The sequence below is a fragment of the Salvelinus sp. IW2-2015 genome, linkage group LG2 (assembly GCF_002910315.2).
Source record: "Salvelinus sp. IW2-2015 linkage group LG2, ASM291031v2, whole genome shotgun sequence".
In the NCBI taxonomy this organism is placed as follows: Eukaryota; Metazoa; Chordata; class Actinopteri; order Salmoniformes; family Salmonidae; genus Salvelinus; species Salvelinus sp. IW2-2015.
Genome location: NC_036839.1, coordinates 37021830 through 37036209, shown reverse-complemented (window position 1 = coordinate 37036209; position 14380 = coordinate 37021830). Strand labels below are relative to the sequence as shown.

The 14380-nt window shown below is 44.0% G+C and overlaps 1 pseudogene; it reads left to right on the top strand.

Annotated features, from left to right (window-relative positions):
• Positions 1 to 13668: 13668 nt before the first annotated feature.
• Positions 13669 to 14380, top strand: part of LOC111971694 (synaptotagmin-like protein 5) — an 80769-nt pseudogene continuing 80057 nt past the window's right edge.

The window sequence follows — 14380 nt, the reverse complement described above, 5'->3', positions numbered from 1 at the left end:
ACCACAGTTGGGTCACCTGCTGCTGTCCTCCCTTCCACTGGCATGCTGTTATGTTCAGCTCATAACTGTTTTTTTGTCTTTCTGTCATCTGGTAGTCAAACCAAGAGTGTTAAAACAGTCTGGACAACCTCTCCCTCTCTCTCTCTCTTCTTCTCTCTCTTCCTCTTCCTCTTGCTGCCTTTCTCAATATCCAGTTAATGTCACCTCTCCCAGATCTTACTGACACCTACCCAGGAGCCCCCTCTCTTTCCATCTTTGGACGTTGGAAAGTAGTTGAAATTTGGTCAGTCCACCCTGGCCTTGATGTTAATGTCCACAGATAAACCAGACTAGACCAAATCTGAACCTATCATAGACATATGTTTCACAAGTTTGGATAGCACAGTACAGCACAGTGAGTACAGCATAGTAGAGTACGGACCAATAAGTACAATACAGTACAGTACTGAGTACAGTACAGTAAAGAAAAGTAGAATATAGTAGAGTAGAGTATAGTATATTGTACTATATCGTATGTTTCACAAGTGTGGATAGCACAGTATAGTACTGTGTACAGTACAGTAAAGAAAAGTAGAATATAGTAGAGTAGAGTATAGTATATTGTACTATATCGTATGTTTCACAAGTGTGGATAGCACAGTACTGTGTACAGTACAGTAAAGAAATGTAGAGTATAGTACAGTACTGTACAGTGAGTAGAGCACAGTAGAGTACAGTACAATGCAATACAGCACAGTAAAGAAAAGTAGAGTACAGTATATTGTACTGTATTCTACTGTGGTGAACTATACTCTACTTTACTGTACTGAACTCTACTGTACTCTACTGTACTCTACTGCACTGTACTGAACTCTACTCTACCCTACTCTGCTCTGCTGTGTTGTACTCTACTGCACTGTACTGAACTCTACTCTACCCTACTCTGCTCTGCTGTGTTGTACTCTACTGTGCTGCGCTGKGATGTCCAAACTTGTGAAACATGGAGAATGACTTTCATATCCTTAATTATGCATTTCTGTGTAGTCAGTGTTGGAAAGCTACTCTGAAAAAATAGTTTACCAAGCTACCAATTACTTCACATAGGAAGAGGTTAGTCTACACTACAGCTACCCTTATTAAGAAACATATAGTTTACTTACCTAAAGAATAAGTAGTTTACTACATCCAAACTACTTTGTGAAAAATGATCATATCTAAATCAGAAATATCATAGACTACACATTGCAAGAACAGATCCCTCTGCAGTCAGATGTTAACAKAATGTGAAATGTATCCTATTAAACACAAAATCTATGTTTCAACTGAGAATTAGGCTGGTTTGATACAGAAAAAGAAAGGAAATCTTGCCTACTTTTCCCATGTAGTTAGTTACACCACTACATGGCAAAAAAGGATTAAAGATGCAGTATGCATAAATCTATCCGCCATTTCCTGGTTGCTAAAACGAAATGGACAACGCTTTCTATGGTGATGATTCATTCAAAGCACCCATATGCATATTAGAGCTTATGCATAAGCTTATGAGCCCAAGCCCCCTAAAAAAACGGTATTTTAATTATGATTGTGCCATTATTGTCACGTCTGCYCCCGCTCCCCCTCTGGCGCTCGAGGTCGCCAGGCTGCTTATCATTACGTACACCTGTCATCATTGTTACGCGCATCAGCGCTTCATYGGACTCACCTGAACTCCATCACGTTATTAATTACCTCCCCTATATCTGTCTATTCCTCAGTTTCTATCCCGAGTCAGCATGTTTCTCAGTCGACCAGACAGGTACTACAGGACTACTGCCCAGCTGTGTGGTCATGTGCAGCAAAGAGGGACATAGGTAAATTGCAGTTAGTCCAGAACAAAGCAGCACGTATGGTACTTAGATGTACATGCATGTCAATCTCTCCTGGCTCAAAGTTGAGGAGAGATTAAGTGCATCACTATTGGTCTTTGTGTGAGGTGTTGATGTGTTGAAGGTACCGAACTGTCTGTTCAAGCAGTTGGCACACAGTTTGGCACACATTGGTACAACACAAGACATGCAACTAGAGGTCTCTTCACAGTCCCCTGGTCCAGAACAGAGGCTGGGAAACGCACAATATTAAATAGAGCCATAACTACATGGAACTCTCTGCCACCCCAGGTAACTCAAGCTAGCAATAAAACCAGATTAAAAAAGGATAAARGAACATCTTACTGCACAAAGGGGACTTTGAAGAGACACAGACATTTTATATAGCTTGTATTGTAATTTGCACTGTACTATGTATTAGACCTAGATATTGTGTRTATGTACTGACATGTAGGCTGTGTGTGACCTTTTAAATTGATGTATTTCAGTCCTTGACTAATAATGTTCTGTACTATGTATGATGTCATGTTTCATGTGGAACCGAGGAAGAGTAGCTGCTGCTTTTGCGGCGGCTATCGGGGATCCTAATAAATACCAAAACTACTGAAAACCCTACCAAGATTTTAATTTAGTTGAACTACCACCAAGCTACTGCAATATGTAATTAAATGATTAGTTGAACTACATGTAGTTCACTACTCCCCGTAACCGTGTGTAGTACAGATAAGGGACGCATGATGTAATTCCATTACCTTAATTTAATTMTGTTACCGGGTGTAAATCCACTTCACTTACTGTAGTTTAAATAACCAAACTCAAGGCTGACAACCCATTCTTTCTGCCTTTTTTACATTTAATTCGGCGYAAATACACTGTATATACAGAAGTATGTGGACACCCCTTCAAATTAGTGGATTTGGCTAATTCAGCCACACCCRTTACTGCCAGGTGTATAACATTGAGCACACAGCCATGCAATCTCCAAAGACTAACATTGGCATTAGAATGGCTTTACTAAACAGCTCAGTGACTTTTAACGTGGCACCGTCATAGGATGACACCTTTCCAACAAGTCAGTTTGTGAAATTTCTGCCCTGCTAGAACTGCCCCAGTCAACTGTAAGTGCTGTTGTTGTGAAGTGGAAAAGGCTGATCCGCGAAGTGGTAGGCCACACAAGCTCACAGAATGGGACTGTGCTGAAGCGCAGTGTAGAAATCAGCTGTCTTTGGATGCAACATCAGCACAAGAAGTGTTCGTCTGGAGCTTCATGAAATGGGTTTCCATGGCCAAGCAGCCTAAGATCACCATGCACAATGCCAAGCGTTGGCTGGAGTGGTGTAAAGCTCGTCACCATTGGACTCTGGAGCAGTGGAAACGCATTCTCTGGAGTGATGAATCACACTTCACCATCTGGCAGTCCGACGGCTGAATCTGGATTTGGCGGATTCCAGGAGAATGTTACCTGCCACAATGCATAGCACCAGCTGTAAAGTTTGGTGGAGGAGGAATAATGGTCTGGTGCTGTTTTTCACGGTTCGGGCTAGGCCCCTTAGTTCCAGTGAAGAGAGAGACAGTCTAGACGATTCTGTGCTTCTAACTTTGTGGCAACAGTTTGGGGAGTTTTTAGAAAACGTGGTCCCATAAMAACCTGAGAGATTTTACCTTCATTCCGGTACCAAAGTTTGCAGCTACACAGTTCTTCCACTAAATTAGTTTTTGCACATTTTTCAATGTAAATTGTTAAAATAAGTCATTGTGCAAAGAGTTTCATGGTTTGTTCAACTGTGAAATCATTGATTTTTGTTTGACATACATTTTAGAGTAAAATAAATGTATCAAAACGTAATTCAGTTACCATGGATTGTCCAGAGTTCACACACAGGCACACAGTTGCATTGCACACATGCACATGCATGTATGCACGAACACACAGGCACACATACACGTACACAGGCACATGCACACACATAGAGAAGAGTGTGTTACTGTTATCTGTAATGCTGCTCCTTGCTCTAGATCTCTACAGTACAGCACTGTGCCCAGAGGCTGTCTGTAACGCTGCTCCTCGCTCTAGATCTCTACCCAGTAGCGTGTGCAGAGGCTGTCTGTAGCTGCTCTAGATCTAGATCTCTAACAGTAGCACTGTGTCCAGAGGCTGTCTGTATAGCTACGATCTCCCTGTACTTGATTACTACAGTTGGCGTGTGCCAGAGTGACTGTGTAGCTTGCTTCTGCAGATCGTTAGGAGCTCGCAAGTAAGTGCGTGGTGTCAGAGGCAGTGTTGTAGCGCGCTCCTCGCCTAGGCTCTAAGTACAGCCTGTCCAGACCTGTTGTAAGTGCTCTGATAGATTTTACGTACGGTGTGACCGGCGGTGTCTGTAGATTGCTTGATTCTAGGATTATACGTAGCGTGTGCAGAGGCTGCTGTCGTAAGAGTGTCCTCGAATCTAGATCTTACACCGTACAGCGCTGTCAGGCTATTCTGTGACGTGCTGCTTGTCTAGTTCTAGTAAGTGGCCCAGAGGTATGTCTGTAACGTGCTGATCCTCGCTCTAGTATCCTAAGTAGCGCTGTCCAGAGCTGTCTTGTAAGTGCCTTGCTCCGATCAGATGTCTACAGGTGAAGGTGTGCCGAGAGCTGTTCGTAAGATCTGCTCTCTGCTCGTATTACAGTCACGGGTGGCCAGAGGCTGTCGTAGTCTGACTCCTTGTCAGATCTACAGTGACGGATGTGCCAGGCCTGTCTGTATACTGTCCTACGCTGTAGATCTCTACAGTCAACGCGCTGTCCCCAGAGGCTGTCTGAGAATCGTTGCTCTGTCTCTAGATTCTATCAGTCAGCGCTGTGCAAGGTGTTCTATACGTGCTCCTGCTCTAGATTCTAAGTACGGCTGTGCCAGAGGCTGGTTAGTAAGGCTGCTCCTCGTTAGATCTCTAAGTACGGACTGTGCCAGTGGATCTGTCTGTAACGCTAGTCGCTCGCTCTAGATCTTAACGTCAGCGGCCGGTTGTAGTGCCGCCAGATCTTGGGCTTCAGGTTCTGTAACGCTGCTCTGCTCTATGAGTTACGTAGTGAGCTGTGCCAGAGGCTTGTCTGTGAAGTGGCTGCTCTCCTCTAGATCTCTACAGTACAGCGCTTGTGGCTCAAGGCTGTCGTAAGCTTCCCGCTTCTGATTCTAGATATACAGTGGCGTGTCCGAGGCTGTTGTACCGCTGCTCTCGCTAGTTTAGTAGCGCTGTGCCCAGAGGCTGTCTGTAACGCTGCTCCTCGCTCTAGAGCTCTACAGTATAGGCTGTCAAGGGATATCAAAGTAGAAATGAGAGCTGAGAGAGTGGGAGAAAGAGGGTGTGGGGGAGAAATGCTCTTCGAAAAGCTCATTACATCTGTAGGGGAATTGTTTGTCTACCATAATGGGTTTTAATAATTTTTGTGTTGTTTTAGTCGTGTGTGTGTGTGTGGTTCGTGTTTGCTATAAAGTACTAGATGTCTCATTTATCTCCTGTTCTCATTGATAGTCGGCGTGTTATCACTCTACACATACTTTAATTTGTTTCTTGTGCTTCTTGCCAACCGGGACATGGCCACTCTCCCTCGCTCTCCTGTAGGGGGTAATAGGTAGATAGATGCACCTGTCTGCACTTGCACCTGCTGCAGTGAGCCAAAACGTCTCCTGGGTATCCACAGTCCATTCTCTCAGGTAGAAATGTAGTTGTAAACCATATGGAACCAAAGGAACGAACTCCATACCCTTGGCTCAAAGTCACACTGTGATGGGCCCAGCTGATAGTTGATATGTGGTGGGTGAGCAGTCTGGCGCTCACAAGGCTGCCGTGCGTCACCTAGGCAGATGAGATGCTTCACATTGGTAGCGGAGGAGGTGACCCACCTTTAAATGTAAATGGCAGAGGCCTCCGAAATCTGCTACATGAATCCAGTCCATCAGCAGCTGCCCAGTCACCCAGGTATCAACAGGCCTTTCCCTATGATGTAAATGCAGTCGTAACCCACATAATGAAACAAGCGAGACAGGACACCTCCCTTCCACATACTGAAGTATGTTAACATAGATTGCCATTCAAGAAGCCACAGACTTTGTGGTGACTCATGCCTTTCTGCCTACCCACCGTGGTATGGAAGCTATATTGACAAACCATTAGTCAGACCATGAACTGTAGCCTTGTGCCACATAATGCTGTAACAAGGGACGAAACTCCCTCCACTTCCTCTCCCACACTGAAACAAGAATTCTCTGTATTTATCGTATGTCTTGACTCATGACCCAGAGGTATTTAGATCCTGGTCTGCTGGTTTCTATCCTTCACCTCTAATCAGGTACTGATTCAGACCTGGGACCTTGGGTGAGTGGACAGTGAATGGTCAATCAATGACAATAAGCAATTAGTTAATGATCAGAGAGAGAAGTCAGAGAAACAGAACTGAAGAAAACAAAGATGAGGAGACAAGGAAAGAAACAGTAAGTCAAGAACCGGATTTGAAAGGCTTTGTCCTAACCCTTTATTGGTTGAGGGCAGAGTGCGATACCTCTGGTTAGAGGCTGAGGTTTAGACCTTTCTGGACATTGTATTTGCTCAGGGCAGAGACGACTTCAGAGAGGCTGTTACAGATGTAGGATCTTCATTTGAGACAGTTTTCTACAGCAGGAAAATGATCCTGCAGCAAAAGGAAATGTGAATTATTATGTGAATTATAGTTAATGGACATTTTTGTAGGGGTTGAATTTGATTTTTGTATGGAAAATTGTCTGAAATTTCTAAGTGGAAATTACAAACTTTAGAAGCTGTTTTAAACCTCAAATACACTAGAAGTTTTACATTTCCTGCATTTCAGGAAAATTATCCTACAGCAGGGTGATCAAATTAAGATACTACATCTGTAGTGTGTGTAACTGTGTAACTGTGTACTGAAGGAGGGCTCCCACTCCCACGCAATACCATAGCAGCTGCTGTATCAACAGACTGGTGTAAAGAGACAGGTACTGTAGACACAGGAGTGCACCACAGCACCAAAATGAATGGCACGAAGTCAAATCAAATAAAAACATGTATTGAATCAATAGACATTGTTGTTCAAGGCTGCTAAAATGAGTCACCTCTCACACGCCATAGATCAAATCAAAAGGTATTGGTCGCATATGCATATTTAGCAGATGTTAACGCAGGTGTAGCGAAATGTTTATGTTTCTAGAATCAACGGTGCGGTAATACCTGACCGTACAAAACAATACACGTAAAAAAAAAAATGTATCTAAAGAAAGGGATTAAGAAATATAAAATATTAGAACAAGCATTGTCATCGTCCGGTATATAAATATATATGTATATAATGGTGTGTATACTCTAGAAATTATGGGCAGTATATGAATAGAAAAGGTGTGTACAGCAGTAGTTATATAGAATAGGCCTTGACTAGAATACAGTATATACATATGAAGTGAGTAAAACAGTATGTAAACATTATTAAAGTGTACATAGGGAAGCAGTCTCTAATGTGCAGGGTTGAGTATCGGGTGGTAGCCGGCTAGAACAGTGACTAAGGTTCAGGGCAGGGTACTGGGCGGAGGTCGCCTAGTGGTGACTGTTTCACAGTCTGATGGCCTGGAGATTGAAGCTGTTTTTCAGTCTCTCGTTCCCAGCTTTGATGCACCTGTACTGTCCCCGCCTTCTAGATGGTAGCGGGGTGAACAGGCCGTGGCTCAGGTGGTTGTTGTCCTTGATGATCTTCTTGGCCTTCCTGTGACACCGGGTGCTGTTGGTGTCCTGGAGGGCAGGCAGTGTGCCCCAGATAATGCGTTGGGCAGACCRCACCACTCKCTGGAGAGCCCTGCGGTTGAGGGCGGTGCAGTTGCCGTACCAGACGGTGATACAGCCCGACAGGATTTTCCTAATGGTGCATCGTAGAAGTTTGTGGGGGTCTTAGGGGCCAAGCCAAATTTCTTCAGCCTCCTGAGTTTGAAGAGGTGCTGTTGTACCTTCTTCACCACACTGTCTGTGTGGATGGACCGTTTCAGGTTGTCAGTGATGTGCACGCCAAGGAACTTGAAGATTTTCACCCTCTCCAATGCGGCCCCGTCAATGTGGATAGGGGTGTGCTCCTACCTTGTGTTGTTGCCTACCTTCACCACCTGGGGACGGCCTATCAGGAAGTCTAGGACCCAGTTGCAGAGGGCGGGGTTCTGACCCAGGGCCCCAAGCTTAGTGATGAGCTTGGAGGGCACTATGGTATTGAAGGCTGAGCTGTAGTCTGAACAGCATTCTTACATAGGTATATATCTTGTCCAGATGGGATAGGGCACTGTGCAGTACGATGGCGATTGCATCTGTGGATTTTTTTATTTGATTTTTATTTCACCTTTATTTAACTAGACATCTGTTGGGGCAGTATGCAAGTTGTAATCAAATCAAATCAAATGTATTTATATAGCCCTTCTTACATCAGCTGATATCTCAAAGTGCTGTACAGAAACCCAGCCTAAAACCCCAAACAGCAAGCAATGCAGGTGTAGAAGCACGGTGGCTAGGAAAAACTCCCTAGAAAGGCCAAAACCTAGGAAGAAACCTGACAGGAACCAGGCTATGAGGGGTGGCCAGTCCTCTTCTGGCTGTGCCGGGTGGAGATTATAACAGAACATGGCCAAGATGTTCAAATGTTCATAAATGACCAGCATGGTCAAATAATAATAATCACAGTAGTTGTCGAGGGCCTGTCTCTTATACACATCTAGATGTGTATAAGAGACAGTCCGAGAGAGAGAAAGAAAGAGAGAAAAAGAGAATTAGAGAGAGCATACTTAAATTCACACAGGACACCGGATAAGACAGGAGAAGTACTCCAGATATAACAAACTGACCCTAGCCCCCCGACACATAAACTACTGAAGCATAAATACTGGAGGCTGAGACAGGAGGGGTCAGGAGACACTGTGGCCCCATCCGATGATACCCCCGGACAGGACCAAACAGGAAGGATATAACCCCACCCACTTTGCCAAAGCACAGCCCCCACACCACTAGAGGGCTATCTTCAACTTACCATCCAACTTACACCAACTTACCATCCTGAGACAAGGCCGAGTATAGCCCACAAAGATCTCCGCCACGGCACAACCTAAGGGGGGGCGCCAACCCAGACAGGGGGACCACGTCAGAGACTCAACCCACTCAAGTGACGCACCCCTCCTAGGGACGGCATGAAAGAGCACCAGTAAGCCAGTGACTCATCCCCTGTAATAGGGTTAGAGGCAGAGAATCCCAGTGGAGAGAATGGAACTGGCCAGGCAGAAACAGCAAGGGTGGTTCCTTGCTCCAGAGCCTTTCCGTTCACCTTCACACTCCTGGGCCAGACTATACTCAATCATATGACCCACTGAAGAGATGAGTCTTCARTAAAGACTTAAAGGTTGAGACCGAGTCTGCGTCTCTCACATGGGTAGGCAGACCATTCCATAAAAATKGAGMTCTATAGGAGAAAGCCCTGCCTCSAGCTGTTTGCTTAGAAATTCTAGGGACAATTAGGAGGCCTGCGTCTTGTGACCGTAGCGTACGTGTAGGTACGGTCTCTTATACACATCTAGATGTGTATAAGAGACAGATATGACCCACTGAAGAGATGAGTCTTCAATAAAGACTTAAAGGTTGAGACCGAGTCTGCGTCTCTCACATGGGTAGGCAGACCATTCCATAAAAATGGAGCTCTATAGGAGAAAGCCCTGCCTCCAGCTGTTTGCTTAGAAATTCTAGGGACAATTWGGAGGCCTGCGTCTTGTGACCGTAGCGTACGTGTAGGTATGTACGGCAGGACCAAATCGGAAAGATAGGTAGGAGCAAGCCCATGTAATGCTTTGTAGGTTAGCAGTAAAATCTTGAAATCAGCCCTTGCCTTAACAGGAAGCCAGTGTAGGGAGGCTAGCACTGGAGTAATATGATCAAATTTTTTGGTTCTAGTCAGGATTCTAGCAGCCGTATTTAGCACTRACTGAAGTTTATTTAGTGCTTTATCCGGGTAGCCGGAAAGTAGAGCATTGCAGTAGTCTAACCTAGAAGTAACAAAAGATTGGGTTAATTTTTCTGCATAATTTTTGGACAGAAAGTTTCTGATTTTTGCAATGTTACGTAGATGGAAAAAAGCTGTCGTTGAAACAGTCTTGATATGTTCGTCAAAAGAGAGATCAGGGTCCAGAGTAACGCCGAGGTCCTTCACAGTTTTATTTGAGACGACTTTACAACCATCAAGATTAATTGTCAGATTCAATAGAGGATCTCTTTGTTTCTTGGGACCTAGAACAAGCATCTCTGTTTTGTCCGAGTTTAAAAGTAGAAAGTTTGCAGCCATCCACTTCCTTATGTCTGAAACACAGGCTTCGAGCGAGGTCAATTTTGGGGCTTCACCATGTTTCATTGAAATGTACAGCTGTGTGTCATCYGCATAGTAATAGGTCTAGGGTGTCGGGTAAGGTGGAGGTGATATGATCCTTAACTASCCTCTCAAAGCACTTTATGATGACAGAAATGTTCTGCTACGGGGAAATAGTACTTTAGTTCAGTTACCTTCGCTTTCTTGGGTACAGGAATAATGATGGCTATCTTGAAGCAAGTGGGGATAACAGACTGGGATAGGGAGAAATTAAATATGTCCGTTAACACTCCAGCCAGCTGGTCTGCACATGCTCTGAGGACGTGGCTTGGGATCCATCTGGGCTGGAAGCCTTGTGAGGGTTAACTCTCACATCTGCCACTGAAAACGAGAGCTCCCAGTCCTCGTGATCGGTGGTGGCCCACGTTGGCTGCACTGTGTTTTCCTCGAAGCGAGTAAAGAAGGTGTTTAGATTGTCGGTGTCCGCGACGTGGCTGGTTTACCCTTCATAATCCGTGATTGTCTGGAGTCAATGACACATACGTCTCGTATCTGAGCCATTGAATTGCGACTCCACTTTGTCTCTGTACTGACATTTTGCCTCTTTGATTGCCTTATGAAGGGCATAGCTGGACTGTTTGTACGTGTTCATGTTCCCAGTCACCTTGCCAGGATTAAATGCGATGGTTTGTGCTTTCAGAATACTGCCRTCTATCCACGGTTTCTGGTTTGGATAGGTTGTAATCATCACAGTATGTGTCACGCCCTGACCATAGTTTGCTTTGTATGTTTCTATGTTTTGTTTGGTCAGGGTGTGATCTGAGTGGGCATTCTATGTTGTATGTCTAGTTTGTCTGTTTCTGTGTTTGGCCTGATATGGTTCTCAATCAGAGGCAGGTGTTAGTCGTTGTCTCTGATTGGGAACCATATTTAGGTAGCTTGTTTTGTCATTGTGGGTTGTGGGTGATTGTCTATGTTAGTTGCTTGTGTCAGCACATTTCTTATATAGCTTCACGTTCGTTGTTCGTTTATTGTTTTGTATAGTTTGTTCAGTGTTCTCTGCTTATTAAATTCATGATGAAGACATACCACRCTGCATTTTGGTCCTCCGATCCTTCCAACTACTCCTCCTCAGACGAGGAGGACGACGAGCGTGACAGTATGGCTGTCAAGAAGGGCACTGAATCAGTACGGATGTTGGGATGTTGGAAGATATTGCAGATAAAGTGTAACTACAGGTTACATAAAATGAGGACCTTAGAGACATGTGTGTGTATATATAGTGGCTTGCGAAAGTATTCACCCCCTTGGCATTTTTCCTATTTTGTTGCCTTACAACCTGGAATTAAAATAGRGGGGGTTTKTATCATTTGATTTACACAACATGCCACTTTGAAGATGCAAAATATTCTTTATTGTGAAACAAGCAAGAAATAAGACAAAAAAAACAGAAAACTTGAGCGTGCATAACTATTCACCCCCTCCCCCAAAGTCAATACTTTGTAGAGCCACCTTTTGCAGCAATTACAGCTGCAAGTCTCTTGGGGTATGTCTGTATAAGCTTGGCACATCTAGCCACTGGGATTTTTGCCCATTCTTCAAGGCAAAACTGCTCTAGCTCCTTCAAGTTGGAGGGGATCCGCTGGTGTACAGCAATCTTTAAGTCATACCACAGATTCTCAATTTGATTGAGGTCTGGGCTTTGACTAGGCCATTCCAAATTATTTAAATGTTTCCCCTTAAACCACTTGAGTGTTGCTTTAGCAGTATGCTTAGGGTCATTGTCCTGCTGGAAGGTGAACCTCAAATCTCTGGAAGACTGAAACAGGTTTCCCTCAAGGATTTCCCTGTATTTAGCCCCATCCATCATTCCTTCAATTCTGACCAGTTTCCCAGTCCCTGCCGATGAAAAACATMATTTCTCGGGGTGATGATAGGTATTGGGTTTGCGCCAGACATAGCATTTTCCATGATGGCCAAAAAGCTAAATTTGTCTCATCTGACCAGAGTACCTTCTTCCATATGTTTGGGTAGTCTCCCACGTGCCTTTTGGCAAACACCAAACGTGTTTGCTTATTTTTTTCTTTAAGCAATGGCTTTTTTTCTGGCCACTCTTCCATAGAGGCCAGCTCTGTGGAGTGTACTGCTTAAAGTGATCCTATGGACAGATACTCCAATCTCTGCTGTGGAGCTTTGCAGCTCCTTCACGGTTATCTTTGGTCTCTTTGTTGCCTCTGATTAATGCCCTCCTTGCCTGGTCCGTGAGTTTTGGTTTGCGACCCTCTCTTGGCAGGTTTATTGTGGTGCCATATTCTTTCCATTTTTTAAATATGGATTTAATGGTGCTCCATGGGATGTTCAAAGTTTCTGATATTTTTTTATAACCCAACCCTGATCTGTACTTCTCCACAACTTTGTCCCTGACCTGTTTAGAGAGCTCCTTGGTCTTCATAGTGCTGCTTGCTTGATGGTGCCCCTTGCTAGTGGTGTTGCAGACTCTRGGGTCTTTCAGAACAGGTGTATATATACTGAGATCATGTGATAGGTGGACTTTATTTAACTAATTATGCGACATCTGAAGGTAATTGGTTGCACCRGATATTATTTAGGGGCTTCATAGCATATGCACGCACCACTTTTCAGTTTTAATTGTTTAGAATTTTTTGAAACAAGTAATTTCTTTCATTTCACTTCACCAATTTGGACTATTTTGTGTATGTCATTACATGAAATGCAAATAAAAATCCATTTAAATTACAGGTTGTAATGCAACAAAATAGGAAAAATGCCAAGGGGGATGAATACTTTTGCAAGGCACTGTATGTGTATGTGTGTTGTGAAGTCTGAGTGTAAACTCATACAGAGCAGTGCGTGTAATGAGGATTGTATTTGCTTCTGTTCCCTCTGAGTCAGAGAGAAACAAAGGCACAGTGCTACCCAAGTCCTACCGCATAAGGGTGTGCACAGACAGCACACACAACAGTGCACGTACACACACACACACCTTGTTTCCTCGTCATTTCAACAAAAAATATATATTTGATGACGTTGAATCAACGTGGAAAACTGATTGGATTTTTTAAAAGTCATCAACGTAAGGGAATTTCATATCTTTTTCACCCAACTTGTAACCTAAATCCAATGTCATGGTGACGTTTTTTGGTGATTTCATATTTAATTCATCTTAGTTGACAACTCAACCAAATGTAAATCGAAAAATAGACATTGAACTGACGTCTGTGCCCAGTGGGACACACACACACAATCTCACTCATCCACACACACACTTGATCTCACTAAGTTGGAATGCACTCACATTTACATTAACAAGACTTATCAGACAAAGTCTTGGCGGAAAACATTTTTCTGAGTGACAAAAAAAATTCCCCACAAGTGAAGCAGGAAATGGTAACTCATGTTGTAGAGTAGACTGTGAAGTGTGTAAGTTCTCAGAATGCAGGACTCTGGAGAAATGCTGCAGTGCAGTGAACTGTTTGATACTCAGATTGACTCAAACCAAAGGTAAACCTTGTTGATGTTCACTGTCTGTCGCTTAACCAAACAGCCATTTAGTGTCTCTGGCTGTTGAYTCATCTGTCAGTTGTTGTGGAGGAGCAGCGCAGCACCACTTGATATGCTAATCACAAACACCTCAGTGTCTCCTGGGCTGAGACAGATTTGACAGAGGTGGCTGTGCCTCTTCATTAGCTTCTAGTTTATGTAAAGAGGGGGAGTGGAGAGGGCAGGAGAGAGAGAAGACAGGACGAGGATGAAATAGACAGGTATAAATGGAGGGATGGATGGAGGATGGTATTGACACAGACCTTTCTCTTCTCTTTCCCTCTCCTCTCACTTTCATCTCATCTTTCACTCAAATCTAATAACAAATCTAACAATACAAAACAATACAAGCAAATCAACAAAAATAAAAAGTAAGGTGCAGTTGCCTTACCAGGCGGTGGTACAGCCCGATAGGAGGCTCTCAATTGGAGATGCGCGTGGCCAAGTAGTCATTGGTGAACAGGGAGTACAGGAGGGGGCTGAGTACATACCCTTGTGGGGCCCAAGTGTTATCGATCAGCGTTATGGAGGTGTTGTTGCCTACCTTCACCACCTGGGGTCGGCCTGTCAGGAAGTCCTCCTTCACACACACACACACACACACA